The 23,359-nt window shown below is 42.4% G+C and overlaps 1 protein-coding gene across 1 annotated transcript in view; it reads left to right on the top strand.

The window, feature by feature from the left end:
* The window catches only part of MN1 (MN1 proto-oncogene, transcriptional regulator), a 50,602-nt gene that overhangs the window by 20,385 nt on the left and 6,858 nt on the right, over nt 1-23,359 (top strand).

Genomic DNA, 23,359 nt, shown 5'->3' with positions numbered 1-23,359 from the left:
CCCTCCCATTGTCTGATTCCACATAATTTCCTGCAAATGTAAAATTTTAAGTAAATAACAATAGACAAAAATCTTTAAACCCATAATTTTGAACTGAAAAATTACATTGCTAAAAATAAAACAAAGCTTAAAAATAAATGTTGATATTATCTGTTGAAATTATAAAATATAAATCGAATTCTGCCAAGCCTATTTAAAATCAAGGTGGGGCAACAAATGATCTGAAGCCGTAAGAAAACTCTTTAAGAATATTCTATTAAGCCTTCAGGCAGGAACAGTAGTATGAAGTTTCAGTTCAGGGCAAATAAAAATTGCCAGGGTCTGTGATTGCTCCAGGTCCGTTGGCTCCATGAATGAGGGTGGAGCCAATAGGGTCGTGGTATGGGTAGCCAGAGCAGTGAAAACTGGAAGGTACTGTGAGTGCATTAGGGCTAGACCCACTAGTGCCTGAACTATAACCTCTTTAGAAACAGGTTTTCTAATAAAAATGGCTAGGAATCCAGAGCCTACATGGGGCCTGTGGCACCACAAGGTCTCTGATGGCAATTCTGTATTTGCATATTTTTATTAGGTCAGAGTAAAAATGCATCTGCTTAATATGAATTTTGCTGCTTAGGTTTAAATACAATTAAATCTGAAAATAATCCTTTAATTAGGGTTTGCCTATTAAATCTCATTTGATAAATTCTTTATTTTTAAATCCTGGTAAGGTTTTTGAGCAGGGATTTTTGTTCCCTAGGGTTCTTCAAACACTAAAAAGAACCCACTGTGTCTTTGTACTCTTGTATCACCAGAACCTCCCTTACAAAGGAGAACGGGGGAAAGGGGCCCTTTCAGGATTAATTAAACATCTAGCCAGGCATGCTTCAGGTTTTTACCACTAAATGTCTGTCCCTCACCCAAGTCAGTTGCTGATTATTATTATTTTATTATTTAATCACATCCATTAAAGGAAATTTGAGATATATCCCTGTTCTCCTCCTCTGGTGCTCCTCTATCTATCTGCTCAGGCTGTTTGTTTGTGTATGGTTAAGTTTGTACGCCAGTGAGAAGCAGAGTGGAAATGTCAGGGGTCAGACTGCAGGCAGGCAGGGGAGCAATCAGGGCGGCTTCAGCTGCAGTCTGAGTTTCTGAGAAATCGGAGATGTGTTCCAGAAAAGGTTAACTCTTTCCAGCACAGCTGCCTCTCTGCTCAAGGAGAACTGAAGAATGTGTATAGTAGCAATAATCAGACTCAAACTAGTTTATCATTAGATTTTGAGTTGCTTTTATGTCTCTCACTGATATCCACAAAGGTACAGACTTTTTTTTTTAAGACTTCCCATCTAATTTATGTTGAGTATATCAGCTTTTTTTCAGGCCTCTTGCCTCAGTCAGTAGGCCTAAGAATTTGCCTACTTTGACAGTATTGTATCTGGAGGATATGTCTGCATGGATCCAGGCATCTAAGACGGAAACTGCAGGAAACTTCACTGTGCTGCCCTTCTAAGTGAACAAGAGCCAGTGGACATACAACTTGCTGCACAAGTCTTGCAGTAAACAAAGCAGTACAGTGCCATAAAGGACATAATTGCCTATTTAAAAAAAAAAAATTTCAGTGTTCCACTGACAACATCCCTGAAGGCTGTGATGCGCCAGCCCTCAGGAAGACTGTCAAGTGCCAGTTTAGGCAGCCTACCAACCTTCTTTCCCACTAACGTTGTCTTGAAGTTGTGTATGTTGTGCTGGCTTCAGTGTTGTACAGTGATGAGTAAACAACTGACTGGTTACTCAGTGGAGTCCTTCAAACATTCTGATTGGATGAACCACAGTGTCCCACCTCTGCACCATCCCATTTGCAGGGAAAGGAATATTTTAGCCCCACTACTCTTTTGTTATGTTGAGTCAACACCATGTTTTACACAGCACAGGTTGTCTATAAATTCCCTTAAGTGAAATCCTAGCTACACTGAGGTCGATGGGAGTTTTGCCATTGATTAGTGTGGCCAGGATTTTACCCCCATATTAAATAGCCTTCATGATTTCACTCAGACCCATGGGTTGGTCTTGTAGTTGCTTGGTTGTAATAGTATTGGCAGTCCTGGGGTGACAGACTGGATTAAGTTCTACTATATCTTTCTTCTTACATTGCTCTGACAAAGTCAGGAGCCACAAACAATACACTATAGGAGCAAGTCAAAATGGTGGCACTGTGGTGTGTCACATTCTCTTTCTAACGTGGATTATAGGCAGAGACCTCATTATACTGATTTTGATGATGTTGGCCCCAGACTTTAAACTTTGTGTACATGTGGTTGGAGTGCGCTTGTTTGCACATGCATACTTTGCGGACCAGGAAGGATGTTAAGTTGTCAGATGTTAGTATAGAATTACAAATTGCATTTACAAGGGTAGGCTATTTTCTTTGCTCTAAAATACACAGTCACTTTTAAAAGTAATTATGAATATGCCAAAGCAATACACTCCACTGTAGCTTTTCAGAGTTAATTGTATCATTCATACAACAGCTAGGACAGTCATGCTACAGCTCCACTTTTAATGGCTCCCTGCTATGCCTAGACTGGGTGTGATGAATTGGGCATATGTCTGTACAATTTATGAATTTTATGAATTATGAACTCGGTGTCCCTGTGTCAGGCTGCAAATTCCATTTTGAATGTGCAGTCTGTTGCCTTCTCTATGGTCTGTTTGCCTCTGTGTTGGGCTGGAACTCCAAAGGCTGGTGGCAAAAGAGTGACAGAGAATAGTTGATGTTAAGTACCCCGTTGCTGAAATCTAGTCACTTGAGACAAAAAGTCTGGACCTTGCCCAGAAGAACTGGTTGCAGGAGGGGGAGATGGGTGTTGCCTTGGCAACAGTGCCCCTGGCAGGGGTCTTTGCTCAAATGGGGAAGCTGGCAAGAGTGAACATCACCTGACATAGGGTGGTTTTAAAATTGCAGAGTCTGCTTGGGGGCCTTCTCTCTGGGCAGTTGCCATGTGCCAGTCTGCCTGAGGCAGGGAGCACCCTAACTGCTGGGACACAGGTGATCCATAAGCATTCCCAAGAGAAGGGTGAGCTAGTGAGGGGTATTGTGGTTTCAGAGTTTTGTTTTGTATGATCTGTACTCTCCTGTACTTTTATGCTTTTTTATCCTTCATCACGTAAATGTGTTAGACTCTGTGCCAAGTTCACTGACTGCATTATAGCTACTGCATGCTCCTGAGAGAGTTAAATGGCAAACCAGATGCTTCACACCTTTGGGGTGGAGCTCTGAAAGTAGGTGTGCTTAAGTAACTGGAGTATGCAAGGGTTCAGTGCTGATCTGTGGTCCTAGAGCAGGTGGCTGAGCTCCATTTTTGAGAAGGGGTGACAGACTGAGAGTCAATGCCCAGGGAATATGCCAGAGAGGCCAAGGGAGGAACCAGGGCTGCAGCCTGCTGAGGCTCTGGAAGCTTAATACACCCCAGGGGAAGCAGATTACAGAGTCTTGGACTCCGCTCACAGCCCTCCTTATGGGTGACCGGCTGGGAGCTCTCTCTAGAATCTGTGACACTGGGGTTTAGCAACACCTGGGGTGATGCAGGTGCCATTCCCCAGTGTATATTTGGAGACCTGGGCATGCTGGTGGGTTGAAAAAGTGATATGTCTCTCAGTTTTAATGTTGTTTACACATAGTATTTGCTTTAAAATTCCCCCTCCCTTGTGTTAGTTTGTTTAATGAAAGTTGTGCCACTTGGCTAAACCTTGGGGAGCATGTATCAGGAGTGTGGGAAATGAGGTGGGGTTCAACCACTAGGAGCAGGGTGTTCATAGTAGAAACCCCAACCCTTCAAATGCAGTGGGGTAGTCTGTGTAGGGTTACCATATTTCAGATTCCAAAAAGAGCACACTGTAGGTGGTGGGGGGGAGAGGGTACTTGCGGTGGGGGCTCTCATTGGAGGCAGGGGGCAGTGTCGGTCCCTGTCACAGTGGCAGAGCGGTTGGTGCAAGCCCTGGACGCAGAGACAGCCACCAGTCAGCGCTTCCCTGTGGGGCCCCCTCCCCAGGGTTGGGAGTCGGGAGCTGGGTGGGAGGGATCTGGCAGCTGCTGCTGCAGGGGAATGGGCCAGTCAGCTGCGGATGCAGGGGCGGGACCAATCAGAAAGTGGAGCAATCAGGGCTCTTTCTGAGCTGCAGCCTCTGCTCTGCTCTGCAAAAACCCCGGACATTGCCTGTTGTTTGAAAAATCCCCATGGACAGAGGCCGGAGGCTCAAAAAAAATTGGCTTCGTCTGGGAAAACGTGAACGTATGGTAATCCTAAGTCTGTGCCTCTGTTATGAATTCCATAAAGCACATGTCTGCAACCCTCTTGATGCATGGGCTGAATAGCTAGATAGATCTGCTTCCTAAGTAGCAGCCGTGTTAGTCTGTATTCGCAAAAAGAAAAGGAGTACTTGTGGCATCTTAGTCTCTAAGGTGCCACAAGTACTCCTTTTCTTTTTCCTAAATGTAGACATTTAATGCCCGCATAGATTGTCTGTGATTCCAGAATCCAGCTTGGACTTTGTGTGGTTAGGTGTTGATGTTGTTTTCGGTATTTAAATACTCAAACTACACTTAACCCAAACAGTTCTACACCTTTCTGTCTTGCTTAGTTTAGTAGGCTGTACATATTATAGAGCACCTCAAATCTCAGCCTTGTGTGGAATGGTCATAGCAAGATTAAGAAAAGTACAGAATCTAATCAAATTCAAGCCCTGGTTGATCCCTGGTAAAAAGGGACTCTTACCTAGTGAGAGCCAAAATTGCACCTGGGTGACAAAGGAAATCTTAACTTTAACTCCTATATGAATGGCCCATGTGAGGCTGCCAAAAATACTATGTTTCAGCCCGACAGTGTTCCACTTAAGCTTGATTCCACACCTTTTACCTGGCATTTCTATGTGGTGATTCTGGGGAGATCCCATGTCACCTCATTACTTTAATTCAGAAATGTAGTACTGCATTGGAAAATGCCAAATTAATTGCATTTAATTATTACTGATAAACCCCCTAAATATTACTTTCAATTATTTTGTGGGCTTTTTCTACAGAAAGTCAAAGGCCTCATAATTGAAAAGAGAGATGGATCAGTGTCTTTCTGGTTTGCAGGTAGATGGGACTGTGTCCCAGCTACAATGTACTGGCAAATTTCCCTGATATGCTGGTCTTGGAAACCTTGTAGTTGATTTTGGTTCAAGTGGTGAGAGCTTGAAGAGGGAAAAAAAAAAAAAAAAACCATCATAAAGCTCGCTAAGCTTGCTCCCCATAACAGCTGCCTGCACCTTCCCTGTTACAATTTTGAGAGTTAGCTATGTTGATTCCAGGGAGATATGGCTATTGGAGAAAAAACAGGCTTATTTTCCTCCCCTTACTCTGCAGTGAAAACCCAGGACCTGGTTAACAAATTCCATTTTTTAAAAAGTGAATTTCTGTCATCTGTGGCCCTCCTTCATATAACTGCATATTTCTGTCTGATCATTTTTTCATTTTTTCTTCTGAGAGATTTCAAAATAAAATGTTCAATACAAACAAACCTCAACCACATCAGTTTGAGCTTCAGCTACCTTGCCCGCCAGATCTTCCCACCCATTTCACCTGGCTATTTCTAGATGGACCAGTGCTTGGTGATGTTGTCTGTCTCCTTTCCTGTATTACAGCCAAGCTGTGCATAATAAATTTGGGATTTTTAGCTACTTAAATAGCTGGCAAATGACTAACAAAAAACACACCTAAAAATCCATCTCTGTGCCCCGTCATCCTATTGCAAGCTATCTGCTTGAATGGTGTATATCAGTAGCATACATCCATGCAGTCTGTGTTTTGGTAGATTCCCAGCCTTTGTATTTGTGTCTCTGGTCTAGTTATTTTTCCTTGCTGTTTTGAGTGGTGAAAATGATTGAACTCCTTTTGATTTTAGGGCGGACTGTTTGCTAGGGAGTCACTGTATAACCTGTTCTGAGAAAATAAATTACAATGCAGGCCCCCTAAGGAGGATTGGGAGATATTTCAAGGAAATACTAAAAAAATAAATGGGACTAAAATAGCTAAAGGTACTGGACACTTTCCTTTAGTTTAGTTTATGGTAAACCTGTTGTGAACTACAGTTACATTTTCACAAATGTGCCTGGACCTGTGCAACTTAACCCAGACTCTTCACACGCATTGTCACCACCTCGTGGCGTTCGAAGGCCTGAGTTGCTCAAGGTGCATGGGAGTTATAGCTGTTGTCTGTCGCAGTTGTGCATTGCAGTCTCTTGTGATTGTCAATTATGGGAATGGCAGAGGCACCTACAGGAGTTGCAGGCAGAAATGGAAAACATTGAGAGGTGTGGAAGGGACTGAAAGGAAACCCAGAAACATGTGGAAAACTTTTCTTCAGTAGCCAGTGGACTCTAGAGACACCTGCTCTAGTGATTTAGAATAGACATTGTGCCCAGGTCCTCCAGGCCAGGGAGATGTGCAGTACCACAGAAAAGGAAGAATGGTGGTAATGTGATTCATTTTTACTCTAGGTTAACATGAGCTCATTCAATTTGTGTCCTAAAACTAGGCAACCACAAATTCCCTTGAAAGGAGTCTCTCACCTTTCACTTCAATTCACTTCAGGAAAGTAGAGATTTCAATAAGTAATATGCGGGATTCAGTCTCCTACTTAGCGTTGCCATATCTGTGCATTGCCAGCAATTATGTAGACACTGCTTTATGAATCTGGCGAGAATAAGCTGAATTTACATTTCACTCTGTGGATAATGACCATTTATTTGTTGCTGTTACGAGCTCCATTAATACACTCACTTCCCTTGCCAGTATGAGTGGGCATTTTAATGCTATTTTTGGAAGCTTGTTCTGTGCACTGAAGGTAATATTTGTACTTTTGACCTGTGTGTCCTCAAGATGAAATGAGCTGCAGCAAAGCTTACCAAAATGATACGACTGGTTATAGCATGAACTGACTGTTAAAGTAAATATTGCTCTTTCAGTTACCATTTTCTGGCTGATACTAATGATTATGGCTGTGCTCTAGCCTGCAGGCCAGCATTCACAAGCCAGCACTGGGCCCATTTTAAATTTCACATGTATTAAAGTAATTTAATAACCAAAAAGAAGCACATGAATTGATAAAATTTGTTTTCAGACCTATGCTTCATTCACAGGACACCCTTCTTAAAGTTGTTTAAAGCTTTTCAGTGACTAATAACTTGCTTTCAGAAATGTTGCGCTATTGGTTGTTGGTTGGTAGTTGGGGGAGGGCAGGGGGCTGTGAAGTAGAGTCAAGTGCATGGAAATTGCAGGCATTAGTCATCATTAATAGGCTTAGCTTCTTGTTAAATGTCAAGGTGGCAATTTAAAGCAGTGCATTTAAGCATAGTTTCTCTCAATTTCAGTCTGTCCTGAAATAATGCTAAACAGCATCTGGGTACGGGTTTCAGTTAAATGAACCAATATTTAACAATTCTTTTGTGGCTTTGGTGGGGTCTGAAAATTCCGCCCTGGATCTTATGAAAGTCTGTAGATTGTTTCAGAGTTCTGGGGTATCATGAAATGGTATTCACTGGGTTTGGATTGGTGTGGAAAGTTGCCAGTGGTGATTTTTTGGAAGCCACCTAGGAATATAAGGCAAAGTTACAAATATTGGATGCAAAAGTCAGCATCCCATCTGTTCTGGGTACACAGGTTGTGGTGTAAAATAGGCTTAAAATATTTAAACTGCAAGTGAGTGAAGTAAACTAACAGCATGGGAAACATCTTTTCAGTCAGCCAATATTCACTGCAACCAGGGTCCCCTCCTCTCTGCCTTGAATATAGGAGTGGATAGGTGACTGAGACCCCCCCCCAACACAATTGTCCTAATCTGCATGCACAGCCAACCACCCGTGTATGCTCGTGTGTGTATGTGTATGCATGCATGAGTGATGGACTTCCTGCCAAGCAAATGTAAGACACTCGGTTTAATTTCCTTTTCTGTGTCCCTAAGTGAGAACATTTGGAGAACTTGAAATGCAAGACACTAAAAGTCAACAAATTAGAGAGAATTTTTTCTTCGCCTTTGTCCAGTCTTGGTCCCCTTTCAAAACAGCAGCAATTTCAGAGTTTCTTCCAGGGAGTCACAGACAGTAAAGAGGAGATAGTGCTTTGTGTGAAAGCTTGCTTCCCAAACTTGGAGTTGTTAGGGAAGGTGGCTGTGTTTCACTTGAGGGGCTCTGCAACTCATAAACACCCATCTGTTCTTTATGAATGGCAGCTTCTTCTGTGAGTTGCAGGTATGTTATTGGCATAGAGAGTGGCATCCATTCTCATCAATAACACGTTTACACAATGTATTTCATGCCTCCCCAAAGTGAGTCATAAAAAAAGTCTTTATTCCCTGTTCTTTGGCACTTTCAGTTCTATGGTGAAGGGAGGCGTTGGGAAATAACGCAGAGCTCCCTATGGGTTTAGTGGCTTCCAGTTGGTATGACATAAATGGCAGTGTACAATTGAATCAACTGTAATGGGGCATATTCTAATTTCTAGACTGTCACTTGCTTTCTCTTAGAATTGTACAAAAGTGATTTGGTCTCTGTGGGTGTTCTTTTGAGCAGGATGTCATAACTTGGGCCCAGAGGAAGATTGTAAAAGTGTGAAGCTCTTTTGAAAATTCAGGCCTGTATTCAAGAACAGTGTGGAACGTCTCCAAGGGTTTGTTCTCGTGTGGGAGTGGATAAATGCTTGCCCTCTTGTTCAGGAGACCTAAGATGTTGTCTGATTAGATCAAGTAAAATTAGTTTTTTTTTGTTCTCGGTTCCTCAGTTTTTAACCAACGTCATAGAGTTGGCCACGATTTGCTGGTTCAGGAGAAGGCCAGAACTAGAAGCAGTGCATGTTAGCAGAGATGCATTGTTGGAGCTGTGGAACAGGTTTGTCTGAATTCTCTCTGGCTTTTCCATATAGCTTTTATTTCATGAGCACTAAAATCCCCTAAATCACCCCTAAAGAGAGGGCAGAAAGAGCTTTTCCTTGTGTGTTGCAGATGATGCAGTAAACAGTTTGTGTTGAGTTGAAAAGAGGAACTGGAGGCAGCCAGAAAAGAGGAAGGATATCCGTTTAAAATCTGTCCATTGTCCCCTGCCATTGCCATCTAAGGGGAAGCAGAAGCTCGTCCTGTCCCAAGGAACAAAACTGAATTTTCTCCAGAATTTCAGACCTTTCAAATCTGACCCCGTGGATGTGTTGCTTCTCAGGGAGCCACATAGTTGGGAGAGAAATAAAGTAATAACTCCCATGGAAATAAATAGGAGGAGGCTTACCTGCAGGTAACCTTCCCCACTGGGCAGTGGGGGAGTGTGGTCAGAAGAGGAGGAGCCTTTCACCCTTCCCTGCTGGATTTCCATGTCTTTTTTCCCCTGATCTTGATAAAAAGAACAAATCTGTTTAAACTGTGTCTCTCCCTCCACCTCCACACACTCTTCTCTCTGCAAACTCAAGGTCATACTGCACTGTAAGCTTACTGCTGCCTCCACTAACAGTGTGTCATTTTTCCACTTCAGGCATTCACTACCAAGCACTGCACACACTGTATCTGGGCATAACATTAGTGACTGAGTGTGCATCCAAGAGACATGCACCCTTACTTGCACATTGGGACTTTTAAAGTGGGAGATTGTGAAATGACTTCAAGCCATGGTGAGGGAGATAATGACTTGCTGTTAACTCTGCCACACACACTCAGGGTGTCTTTCCTCTTCTGCACTCTTCTCCTCCTGCCATTCCTTGTGGAAATACAAACAAAAAGGAGTTAAGAATAAAATAAAAATTCATATATACAGCAAGTGTTTTACTGTTCTATTACCTAACTTCTGGGCAGACAGTGAGGATTAGCAGAGCCCCTTGCCAGCTCTGGCTACTTAAAGCAAAATAAACATCTTTGCAACATGGTCTGATACTTACTCCCTTTAGAATCGCAGGCACCTCCAATTAATCATCCTGTCCACAGAAGAGGAGTTGGTGAACGTTAGAGGATGCTTGCCAGATTTGACGAGCTGACGAGGAAGTGGGGCACTGACACAGCATTAAGGATAAATAGGCTATGTTCCCACACTGGGGAGCAGTGGTGATGGCCGTTGCTTTTCTCTTTCCTAGGTGAGTGATGTCTCTTCTAGCTGAGGCAAAGTTTAATGCTTTACTGAGCAAAGCTTTTTAATCTTTTATTATTTTATTTATCTATCTATTATAATCTTTTATTATCTATTATTATATTAGTAGTCTAGGGCAATGCTCTGTTTTAGGCACACAACTTTGACTAAAGAACCTTTCTTCCTTTGTGAGAAAAGGCTTCTACAGTGTCACTCGGCTGGTTATAAAAATTATTAGGTTTGATCTCTAATAAATCCATGGGCTGGCCAAGCCAAATGAGTTCTTGAAATGTTAATGATGAAGATGTGGCCCATACATTGCAGGTGAGGAGTTCTGTGCATGTCATTCCTGGGCAAGAAAGAGGGAAATCTCCTAATCCATATTTAAACTGTGCATATAATTATGAGTCATAGGCTTTATCCGCTCATCTGAGCAACCACATAAATCATAGAATCATAGAATCATAGAATATCAGGGTTGGAAGGGACCCCAGAAGGTCATCTAGTCCAACCCCCTGCTCAAAGCAGGACCAAGTCCCAGTTAAATCATCCCAGCCAGGGCTTTGTCAAGCCTGACCTTAAAAACCTCTAAGGAAGGAGATTCTACCACCTCCCTAGGTAACGCATTCCAGTGTTTCACCACCCTCTTAGTGAAAAAGTTTTTCCTAATATCCAATCTAAACCTCCCCCATTGCAACTTGAGACCATTACTCCTCGTTCTGTCATCTGCTACCATTGAGAACAGTCTAGAGCCATCCTCTTTGAAACCCCCTTTCAGGTAGTTGAAAGCAGCTATCAAATCCCCCCTCATTCTTCTCTTCTGCAGACTAAACAATCCCAGCTCCCTCAGCCTCTCCTCATAAGTCATGTGCTCTAGACCCCTAATCATTTTTGTTGCCCTTCGCTGTACTCTTTCCAATTTATCCACATCCTTCCTGTAGTGTGGGGCCCAAAACTGGACACAGTACTCCAGATGAGGCCTCACCAGTGTCGAATAGAGGGGAACGATCACGTCCCTCGATCTGCTCGCTATGCCCCTACTTATACATCCCAAAATGCCATTGGCCTTCTTGGCAACAAGGGCACACTGCTGACTCATATCCAGCTTCTCGTCCACTGTCACCCCTAGGTCCTTTTCCGCAGAACTGCTGCCGAGCCATTCGGTCCCTAGTCTGTAGCGGTGCATTGGATTCTTCCATCCTAAGTGCAGGACCCTGCATTTATCCTTATTGAACCTCATTAGATTTCTTTTGGCCCAATCCTCCAATTTGTCTAGGTCCTTCTGTATCCTATCCCTCCCCTCCAGCGTATCTACCACTCCTCCCAGTTTAGTATCATCCGCAAATTTGCTGAGAGTGCAATCCACACCATCCTCCAGATCATTTATGAAGATATTGAACAAAACGGGCCCCAGGACCGACCATAAAGCTCATCTTTTTCTTTAATTTTATTCATATGTAGATTAAACAGTAAGTAAAAAGAATGTTCTACATATACTTTTTTTATTGGCTTTAAATAAGAAACATAGATTGCACAAGTTACAAAAAAGAATGGAAGGAAAAAACCCTAGTAGGAAGAATAGGTCAGTGATGGAACAGATTACACTTATTAGGTGGCAGCAGAGTGCTTGGTGCTGTACAGAGTCCAGAGCAAAACACAATTCCTGTTCTAAGGAGTTTACAGTCACAATAGACAGTCCAGTGCATGAACACAATGTGCGGGGGGAGAGAAAAATGGATTCATCACAGTTTTTTTTAAATAAATCTCATGATATATGTCATTGTATTTATAGATGAAAGTGAAAAAATAGAATATACTTCTACTCAAGAAAATATTTTGTCCAACACTTTATCAGTATAGGTTTAGTGAGGAGTTAAGTAGCTCATTTGTTTACAAACATGAATAGACTGAATCTGTTCTACATTTCAATTCTAAGAGTAAATTGATCTAGAGAGACTAAATCCAATGTGTAGATAAACATGAAATGTTTTCAGATCTTTTTCCTGAAAACTGAAAAAGATGGTTCTATAGTGTGCACAGATGCAGAGTCATGTGCCCAAACCAATATGTCAAACTGTCATGTGGGAGATTTGGTGAAAAACATCTTGTCCTAAGGGAATCATTTTAAACACTATATGTAGGCTTGTAGCCCATAAGAGAGAATTCAAATCTAGTCCCTCTTATGGTAGTTTGGCCCTTACTTAGGCTCAGTATGAACAAAAGCCTATTAATGCAGCCTTTGAGTTGTTCTGGAATAGTAGGGGGAAACTGATCTTTGATCAGGAAGTACAGGATTTTGAACCAAAACATCTGATTTAGCCTTAACAAGATCAGTAGCAATGTGAGAGTTTCATGCTTGGCTAGTCATTGAGGGCGTGCTGCAGTGCACTGAGCCCACGCTGTGCTGGGTAGATGGGACTCTGGGGCAGCCAAGGAGCAGTAGCAGTGGCTTTGTCAGAGCCTTTGAAGCAGTGTAAGGGACAAGCCCTGAGGCAAGTCGCCATTCCAGGGATCTTTACCTCCTATTTGTCACTTTAATCTTGCAGTAATGCTGCAATGTCGATTGGAACCCATTCCAAACCAGACCTTTACCAGACTGTGATCGTACGCTCTCACTTGCTCCTTGTCTGCATCTCTCTCCCCCTCCTTTTTGTCATTGGCAAAATTAGAGAAATGACACAGGCAGAACTCCATATCCAGAGGAGCATAAACTCTCATTGCCTTTATAAAGCATCTCATACTGCTTTAGCTATGAGCTCCCCTAATTAACCTCACTTTTGGTGTGGGGATATGTAATATGCATTCTACTAGAGCAGGTGGAGATGTGTTTTAATGGAATTAGAATTCTGGAAATGAAGTCAGGGCACATCTTTGGGTGAGTGGTACCATCCAGCTGAATAGAATAGGTTTTTATTTTTAAAATGTCTTTTATGTAGCATCTTTATGTGCAGAAGTTCATGGAGAAGTTAGTTGTGGGTTGAAGAGAAAAGGAGACGACAGAAGCTTTAAAGAAAGGATGTGGTTCATTACTTCAAAGAAATGGGGTATACTAGGTTACATCTTCATTAGGAAAAAAAAATGTGCTTTTCCTAGTGTACGAAGCAGTTCGTCATTTTCACACCGGACATGTGTAGTGAGTTTCCTGGTTGAGATGAACCCTGGGCTCCTCCATAGTATATATCTTAATTTAACCTGCTCACACATGTGAAAGCCACTGCCTTGTCCACGCTAGGATTTTACCCTGTGTTCACTAACACACGGTTACAAAATACTCAACTCCTCTTTTAGTATGGACACAATGCTAGACAGCCCAGCAGAAGCGAAAGAACAGCCTTTTAAAATGTGTAGGATCCTGGCGAATGGGTGTGTATCTGAGGTACGAGAAGGCTGCATGAAGTATACTGTTCTAAACCCTGATCTTTTGAGGCTTTATAACTTGGCCATAAAGAGTCAGTCTTGGCTGAAGCTTGGTGTGTAGTTTTTTGATGAATGTTTTGATTAAAACATGTACTCTCTCATATCTCTTTGCCTACTGATGCTATGTGTATACATTTTTCTCTGCCTTCATTTGGTTGTCAGTCCTGAAAATGCCATTTTGTTAGTTGGAGAATGAAAACGTGGGAAAGGATGGAAGAGAAATGTGGTATTTCTGTTCCCTCATTGATTGAGCATAATTTTTAGGCTATGCTCACACTGCCACAGTGTGGACTGTGGGGCAGAGCCCTGCGTAAGTGGTGGTACTATTTTTTTTTTTTAATCCCGCTCTGCAATACCCACTTCCGCATTGTTTCTTGCATTTTTATCCCATTCCCACCTGCAAAAACCTTAGATTTCACAAGAGAGACAGATTCCCTATGCTGCTAAATACCAAAGTCAGTTAATATATTATATATAAAAAAGAAATTCAGACATAATTTTTACCACTAAAAGAATAAAACAAATGGTGCTTAAACCATATAAAAATAGTTCCTTTTATAATCTTTCTATCCCTCACTTAAATTTAAGTATTAAAAGTTTTAAAGTGTTTTCCCACAAATTACCATAGTCTGTTTGTTTTTCCACCCACGCACCCAATCCTGCCAGAACAAAATATGTTTTACCTGCTGCCGTTATTATGGCAGCAGGTCCTGTGGAATTCACTGTATCCCAGTCCCGCTGTAGTTGTACTCTGACTGCTCTGTGTAGACGCTGCTGGCTCAAATGTTAAGATACCTAGTTTGCATTAACATAGTCCTCTTTCAGACAGTGTATATAAACCCTCAGAATGTGTGTGAATACTCATGACTTGATTTAAAAAAAAAAGTCTTCAGTGAATGTTCTGAAATACTTGCTTAAAATTTGCACTTTGGACAAATATCCCTGTCAATAAACAAGTTAATCAGAATATTTGTTGAAAACAAGCACATGTGGGTGTGAATGTAGTCAGGCTTCATTCATTTAAATGATTGCAGATAATGTTTTATAGTGTTTACCCAGCTCTTCAGATGTTGTGGCTGGCTTTTAGAAAGACCTCTGTGCAGGTTAAGGGTAATAATTATCCATATTAGCTTCTAGGCATTCAGTGTTTGGTGCAGGAATTTTCTCCATCGTGTACAGTGTGGTACTATTGGCCCGGGTGTGTGTGTGTGTGTGTGTGTGTGTGTGTATGTATATATATATATATATTTTATCTTCCTCTGAAGCAGCAGATTCTGGATGCTGCTATATGCAGGAGAATGGGTTTGATGGAACATGTTCAGAGAATAGTAAGGAGGAACACACATTTTCCAATGTTAAACTTGGCATTTGCAATAACCCAGCATGGTAGGTTTCGAATTATCAGAGCTTTTCCCCATTCCCCCTTCAGGTGAGAGAGCCAGAGGACCCTAGCTGCAGCCAGAGGCAAAACGATCACCTTAGCCCTACAGTTGAGTGCGTCTCCCAGACATCAAGTCCTAGAGACTGGAGAGTATGCTTGGAAGTGCTCCTTTTGAAAGGGTAAATTCAAGCTGGGGACTCAGCAGGTGGTCACGAAGCAGGTAGCTCTTAGGTACCAGCTGAATGCCCACGGTGGAACTGGATGGAAGAGAGCTGGAAATTTCTAGAAAGGAAGTTGGTATGCTATCAACATGAGCTAATCTTGCGTTTCTTTTGTTTTGCTATGACGTTATGCTAATGCAGTACGTATCGAGACTCCTTTGTGGATGCTAATTGCTTCATTTGCTTGAGGTATACCACCTTACTTTGTACACATTATATATCTTAAACATTTAAGTTTTTATCTGTAGTTGAACATTGACCAACTAGAGAGGATCATTTTCAAGTGGCATGTCCTACAAATCAAATATTTTTCCTTCGCACCCATCCCAGGTTCTAACTCATGATAAATGTTGCTGTAGAACAGGGAATCTCCAACACGGTTACCAGGGATCTAACAGGCAACACAGCTCTGTTGATGCCAGAGTAACAATCCCTTTGCTTTCATGAAGAACTTTTACAGCTTTCTTGAAGTAGTTATTCATAGGATCAGTTTTATACTTTAAATATAACTCCTGTGTGAAAAGCATCTTTAAAGTTCTTTGCTTACAAAAAGTTAGGTGCACACTGTAATTGACCATCATTTATCCTAAAATTGGCCAATCTCAGGCAGTGAAAGCCATATTGTTGTATCGGATTAATTTTAACCTGCTGACCATAACCCTCAGGACAGAGCATGTATTGCATAAAGCAGGTGGTGTGGCGTGATTAGTTTTCAGTAAGGCAATGAAATGCTGAGGGAGGCCCATGACACATTTTGCTGAGGCTGCATCATTGTGTTTGGACAAGTGTCATAGTAGAGTTTGCGATGTTACTCATCAAGTGGAACAGACTCCCTTCCATTTTAAACACAGAACAGGATTCCCACAGGAAAATATTTGTTTGCTGACTTTAAAAGATTGCTGCTTTTGTCAAGGCAAAATCTATATTAAAAAAATCCCAAACACACACACAACCCCGTATGTGAACTCTCACCCCTAAAATTGCTGTTGAACTGGCTTTTGTCACCTGAGGCCCATCTGCAGCACTCACCGTCTTCTCTGCCATCCCCGGTATTGGATCTATAACGTATTCAATGTCTAACAAAAGAGCAGCCAGTGCCAGCTAACTCCTCATGCAGCTGAGTTTACTACCCATCCAGATGATGCCTGTAAATGATACTTCACCAGTTTAGGGCTTTACTTGCTTGAGTAGCTGCACTGCAGTCAATGAGTTATATTAGTCTTTGGTGTAGCTCCATTGAAATCACTGGGACAGCTTATGTGAGGAGAGGAGCAGAATTTTGTCCTTATTGCTTTGTCAGGGGCTGACTTTGACACAGTGAGAGTGAAAAATTCTGTATTGATTTAAATGAAAACAAAACATAACTTTGTATTTTTAAGCACACTTCTGGTACAGAAATATTCTCCACTAATTATCAATTGCATTACCTGCTTTGCACTGGATCAGTGGTGCCTTTCTTTATTATTTGTGTTACGGTGCTGCCTGCAGTGATCTAACTAGCGCACAGTACCCCTGTGCTTCTGTAGTGCTTCAGTGAAGATGCTAATACGCTGACAGGAGAGCGTCTCCTGTCGGTGTAGTTAATCCACCTCCTCGAGAGGCGATAACTGTGTCGAGGGGAGAAGCTCTCCCGTTGACATAGTGCTGTCTACGCTACGGGTTAGATCAGTATAACTACGTCGCTCAGGGGTGTGGATTTTTCACACCCATGAGCGATGCACCATGGTTTACCAATGTAAGTTTACAGTGTAGACTTAGCCTGGCCCGAAAGGCCCCAGGCTTGCACAGCCAAAAACCCCAAACTGGCAGCTGGTTGTTTGTAGGCAGAGTCCTGTGCACACACAGACTTCTGTACTGGGGCTTAAGACCTTGAAGGATGGTAAGGCCAGATTGCTTCTATGCAAGTGTCTCTGCTTTCTCCGCTGAAATGGTGTTTTATACCTTTCTGTGCCAATTACTCCTCACTGAACCTCCACAGATATCCCTGTACCACCAGTGAGACTCTTCCTCTTTTCCCCCCCGGCAGAGGAAGAATTCTGCTGTCATACCAATCACAAAATACTGGTTTTTCCTGTACTGATACCAGTGTGCCCTGATACCAGTGTGCCCTGTACTTAAAGGGAGACCTAAAAGTAGAAAAAAAATTCAGTTCCTGTGTATTATGTAATAGGCATGAACAAGATATAGTTGAGAAAAATAGATTTTTCCATTTGATCCTTTTTTATTTCTCTGTTGCCTCAAGCAGGTTTATTTTTTAACCCAACATTGCAAAAGTGTTTAATTAGGACAAATCATTAAATAAAAAAATTTCATTTTTTTAAAGTCCCTAAAAGAAACCCGAGTCCTTGCCTTGTCGTTTTCTTGGCGTGCCAACATGTTAGTATTCTGGGTTCCACCTGATAGGCTTTGCTATTGATGTAGTTAATAATAAATCCTGAAACTGCTGTTTGCTATTCTTTGGCCTGGACAGAGTGTGGCTCTGGCATGGCCCATGCTGCGGGATACCTGAGGTGGGCCAACTCCACAACAGATGCGTCACTGTTGTGCACATGGCAGGGGTTGGAATACCCAGAGAGAGGTAAGACGTCTTGTAGTAATTGTTCAGGGAAGCAATATTTTTGGAAGAGGGTGGGAGAAGTCCAGAACCGTGGTGATGAGGCAGTTTTCAGACCAGGAGCGGATGTGATAGTGTAATCTTTGCTAGTTGCAATGCTGCATTTGGTCATGTGGAAAATCCTGTTCTGTGCTCTGGCTTTGCTGGTCCAAACTTTTACTCAGAACTGCATTTAGCTAACCAAAACAAAACGCCAACCAACTGGTGGAAAAACCCTCACTCAGCTCTTCCTGGCCTTGAAAGGAGGTACGCTTTGTCTCTTTTAACCAAATTGACTCCAGAGTGATTCCGTTATAAATACAGTTTCTAGAAGGAGAGGAGATGCAGGTGTACATCAATGACAGGAGGTGATATAAAACAACAGCCAATGACCACTGCTAAAACAGTGTCTGTCTTTTAATGCTCTTTATTCCCTGTTTATCTCCTGCTCTCAGCAGCGCCTACTATTTCCCCATGTTTTTCCTTATTTGTAGCCATCCATCCTTCATTCAGATCCTCGTAGGACTTGTCTGTACCATGAAGCCTACAAGAAATAAATCAACCAAGCATTTTTTTAAAAGGAAAAACCAACCATGCTTTGTGCACGCCTTGTTGAATATCCACGTTGCCTGGATTATTGCCTTGGCCACTGTCTCTTTTCCTGCACCTTCACTCCTCCAGCTTGATGCCTCTTTCAGTCTTATGCCATTTAGAATTTAACATCTGGTGCAGACCATGTCTCTTATGATGGGGAGGAGAGGACTAGCACAACTCTGGGTGCTCAGCAAATAAACAATTTTCACAGTTTTGTAAATTACAAGGCACTCTCACCCATGTCCGTGTTTAGAAAACCTCAGCATCTTTGACCTAATGATACTTTTTTGTTTGTTATCACAGCAGAGAGTTAGGACGTCTCATCTTCGCTTAGAAATTCAAGCTGAAAACACCAGTATGCTAGGCAGGCAGCTCTGTAATATAGTTTTGTGTTGCCTTTACAAATTATCATACTGATATAGCACCTTGCTAAGTAGGTATCTAAGTCACTAATCCAAAACAAAGCTCACATTCTTTTCTTGTAAAAAGGCTCCACATAGTGTCACCGTCCCCAGTTCTGACCTATTTTTCCATGCTGTGTAATGATCCTGTAAGAGTAAGAACGTTTCTAACATCCTGAAATAATCCGCATTAAAAGCATTTTCAGTTTTTTAAATCAAGTACTGTCAGATTGCGTTGGGATTTTTTTATGATTAATGTAAAATTGATATCCTCATGATTTTGTAACAATTCAGGTCCTCTTCATATTTGATTGAGGGAAATATAACTTGCTCCATGATGTGTAATAAGCGAATACTAGTTAAGATTATGGAATACTAGTGAGAGAGAGAGAGAGTGGGGGAAAGCCTTAATAGGGTTCAGCATTCACACGAGTTTTCTGACCTTCTGATCACTACCCATGCAAAGGGGATCACATGGGATTTGAATGGGACTTTGGTCTGAGTTGTATGTAAAGGTTTATACAGATTCCTACTTCCTAAAGCAAGAGACTCTCCTGTCTGCTGTTGATGCTTATGCTTTATTTTGGAGTATGGTCATTTGATTCAAGCTCTGTGGTGACCCTGAGCATTGACTGGCATTTGAGTAGCAAGTGGGTGTGTTGTGGTTATGACTAATAACCCAAAGAGAGTTCTTGTTGTTACTGATGGTAACAGGTCATGGAAGCAGTGAAATTCCATGTTGATGTGAAGGGCCAGCAATCTCTGCTGGCACTCTGTTCATGTGTGTTAATTCATGCTGCTGTGTGAATGTGTAAAATTTGGGTAAAATAGTCAAATGTGAGAGAAAATGAAGACTGCCTGCCTAGCTTTGGTTTTTAGCCTGCATTTACAATGATAATGTAAAGTACAGGGTGGGTTTTTGAGCTTGATCTCTGCAAGGCATCCTTGCAGGGGCTGAAAAGGACCTTCCGGGCCAGCTAGTTCATTCTTCCTTTCTCAGGTCTCAAGTAAATTTAAAGCTGGAGTGATGCCAGAACTCACCTCCTATTCAGGATGTGGTATGCCTGTGATGGAAGGTGAAATTGAATGAAATTAATCTGCCCTCTTCCTCCTCCCCATGTCTGGCAATTGAATTTTGACCCAGGTGTGAATATGTAATTCATTTTTCTTTTCAATGACTGTCAGTTGAATTTTAGGAAGTTGGTTATTTAATAGGTGTGCTAGGATATCTCCAGATAAAGTCAAATGAATAAGCCACTCCCTTCTGTTTCTGCACCCCTGAGGCCACATTCATTTTAAACTCTGTCTACTGGGTCAGCCCAGCTCTAGTAGTTGAAACCTCAGGGTCTGTGCTTTGTTTCTCTGAGGGCAGGGCTCAGCAAAGAAGGGATAGGAGGCAGTGCAATCTGGCTGTTGGGCATTTTTTGTTACTGTGAGCCAGCCTTAATCAGGTCCTTTTGGGGAACTGTCTCATAACAGGCTTCAGTGGAGAGTTAAAGGGTGCTTGTATCTTGGGATGGGAATAAAAATGTAAAAAGTCACAGATAATTCTGCAATCCATTATCTTTTATTTTTTCCAGAAAACAGAATCTTTGGCTTTCATACTACAGAGCTCACATAAGCCCTGGAAAAGTTTTGGGAGGGATGGAAGTCTAACTGCAGTGGCTTTTCTAAATTAAAATGTAACTGATATTGTGCACTGTTCTGGGTTTTACAGGCTAGTGATCTGAACTTCCCTATGTGGCAAATAGATTTAAATAATAATTAAGAGTTCTAAGACACCTAGATGAACATAATATGGGGGGTGGGAGGGTACACCAGCATGGCTTTTCTAAAGGAAAATTGTGTCTCTCTAATCTGTTGGTATTCATCACAATAAAGCATTTTCAGTTACGTTATTGGCTGAGCGAAATGAGACCTAACACAACTCTGGTATTGCCCTGTTTGTCTGAAGGTCATAATTTTTGGAGACCATATGCAATCTGTTCCAGAACTTCAGGGAGTGTTCCTGGCATCAGTGGAAAGAATCTTTTTTTTTTTATTCTTTTTTTGGTGATGATCAGAAAACCAGAAAAGCCTGATTCCACTGAAAGCAGGTGTAGTTGTGATTTCAGCTGCATCTCAGCCAGTCACACTGGGGAGTTGGGTGCTGAGGAAAGGGAGAATAGAGGAGTGTTTTTCAAACCGAGGGTTGCGACTCAGTATTGGGTTGTGGAATGTAAGGCACTCGGTCGTGGCGGCTCTGGTCAGCTGCGCCTACCGGGCCATTAAAAGTTCCGTTGGCAGTGCTGCCCGGCCAAGGCAGGCTAGTCCCTACCTGTTCTGACACTGCGCTGCACCCCAGAAGCGGCCAGCAGAAGGTCCGGCTCCTAGGCAGTGGGGGGGGGAATGGGGCTCCACATGCTGCCCCTGCCCTTAGCACTGATTCCGCTCTCCCATTGGCTGGTTTCCGGCCAATGGGAGCTGGGGTGGGTGGTGCCTGCGGGTGAGAGCTGCACAAAGCCACTTGCGTGCTTCCACCTAGGAGCTGGACCTACTGCTGGCTGCTTCCGGGGTGCAGTGCGGTCCACGGTGCCAGGACAGGCAGGAAGCCTGCCTTAACACCCCCTCTGCACCACTGACTGGGAGCCGCCCGAGGTAACCCCGCACCCAATACCCTGCTCTGAGCCCCCCCCATACTGGAGCCCCTTCCTGCACTCCAAACCCCTCATCCCAGGCCCACCTCAGAGCCTGCACCCAGAGCTCTGACCCCCTCTCATGCCCCCAACCCCCTGTCCCAGCGCAGAGCCCCTTCCCACTCCCTGAACCCCTTATTCTTGGACCCACCCACAGTCCTCACCCCCGCACCCCAACCCTCTGCCCTACCCATCATCCCCAGCTCTGTTGGGTCGTGGGCATCAACAATTTTCTTCAACTGGGTCGCCAGAAAAAAAGTTTGAAAACCGCTGGAATAGAGGGAGTGGGGTCCCCAGCGTTGAAGGGCTGGGAAGGTGCGACACAAGGTTGGGGTAGAGCTAGTTGGAGATTTTCCTATGGAATGTTTTGTCAGAAAATGCTGATTCCTCAAAATCAACATGTTCTGTGGGTATATGCTGATTTCAGCTAAGCTTCACTTGAAATTATATAGGTTGGCTGATCCTGCCTGTCTTCCATCCATCCAACCTACCAGCCGGGACCTGTTGGCATGGGCCATGAGTTTGGTGTACAGAAGTAGTGAAGTGTATGAGTCTCTCTAGTTTATTTAGATTTTCAAAAAGTGTTAGACAGAGTCCTGGGAAAATGGCTACTAAGGAAACTAAGTAGTCACAGGGTCAAAGTTAAGGATCTGTTGTGAATTGAATAAGGAACAAAGAGTAGGAATAATTGATCAATTTTCAGGATGGAAAAAGGTTTGAGGGGCTACAAATATCCATGTTTAATGTTGTTATCCATGATCTACAAAAAGCAGGAGAGGTGAGCAGTGAGTTGGGAAAATTTGAAGAGGCCATAAAATTATTTAGAATAGCCAACACTAGAGAAGGTGGAAGACCAAAGCTAGGCAAATTGGTTCAGAAGGACAGATGAAATTCACTCGTGACAAATGCAAGTTAACATGCATTGGAAGGAATAATTCGCACTATTATATTACTGGATGCTAAATTAGCAGTAAGATCTCAGGCATTGTGGACTGCTCTTTAAAATCCTCTTTTTTGTGTATTGGTGGTTAAAAAGGGAATAGACTGTTACAGGGAATAAAGCATGTGATAGAAAACATTATAATCCCATTCTATTCTATGCAAACCCATTTATTAACAAATCTATACGATGCCCTCGTCTGCAATGCATGTGTTCATCTTTGGTCACCCTAGCTTAAAAGAAAGCAGTAACAGGAGAACAAAGGACCCAGAGACAGGTAGTAAACAAGATTCAAGGACTGTGGTATGAGGAAATGTATTGAGAAGATAGACTGTTTTTAGGTCTTTATCATTATTTTAAATACCTCATTATTAGGTTTATCATTATTTTAAATACCTCTACTGAGAGAGAGGCATTTAAAATAATGCACGGTGCAAAGGAGATGCATAGGGCACTCCTAATCACCAATTCTTATAGAAGAGCAAAATGTTATTCAAATTGACAATCAACATATTTAAAACCAATAAGAGGAAATACTTTCTTTGCACAATGTGCAATTATTGTGGAACTCACTGCCACAAGATATTAAGTCCTGTGATTTTTTTTGGACTCAATAACGTCATTTAATACATAATGAAAACATTTACAAACAGAAATATTGATCTGGAGGGGACCTTAAGAGGTCATCTAGTCAACTCCCCCAAGCTGAGGCAGGACGAAGTATACTTAGTCCATCTCTGAAGGTGTATGTCTAACCTGTTCTTAAATACCTCCACTGTTGGTAGCCTCTTTCAGTGCTTAACTGTATTTACAGTTGGAAAGTTTTCCGACATCTAACCGAAATCTCCATTACTGCAAACTGAGCTGATTACTGCTTGCCCGACCTTCTGCTCATATAGAGGAGAGCTGATCACCATCCTCATTATAACAGTCCGTAATGACTTTGAAGACTGTTATCATCTCTGCCTTCATTCTTCTTTTCTCTAGTCTAAACATGCCTACTCTTTCAACCATTCCTCAA

The sequence above is a fragment of the Dermochelys coriacea genome, chromosome 15 (assembly GCF_009764565.3).
Source record: "Dermochelys coriacea isolate rDerCor1 chromosome 15, rDerCor1.pri.v4, whole genome shotgun sequence".
NCBI classification, from domain to species: Eukaryota; Metazoa; Chordata; order Testudines; family Dermochelyidae; genus Dermochelys; species Dermochelys coriacea.
Note: the sequence above shows the minus strand (reverse complement) of the source record. Positions and strands in the feature narration are given on the sequence as shown.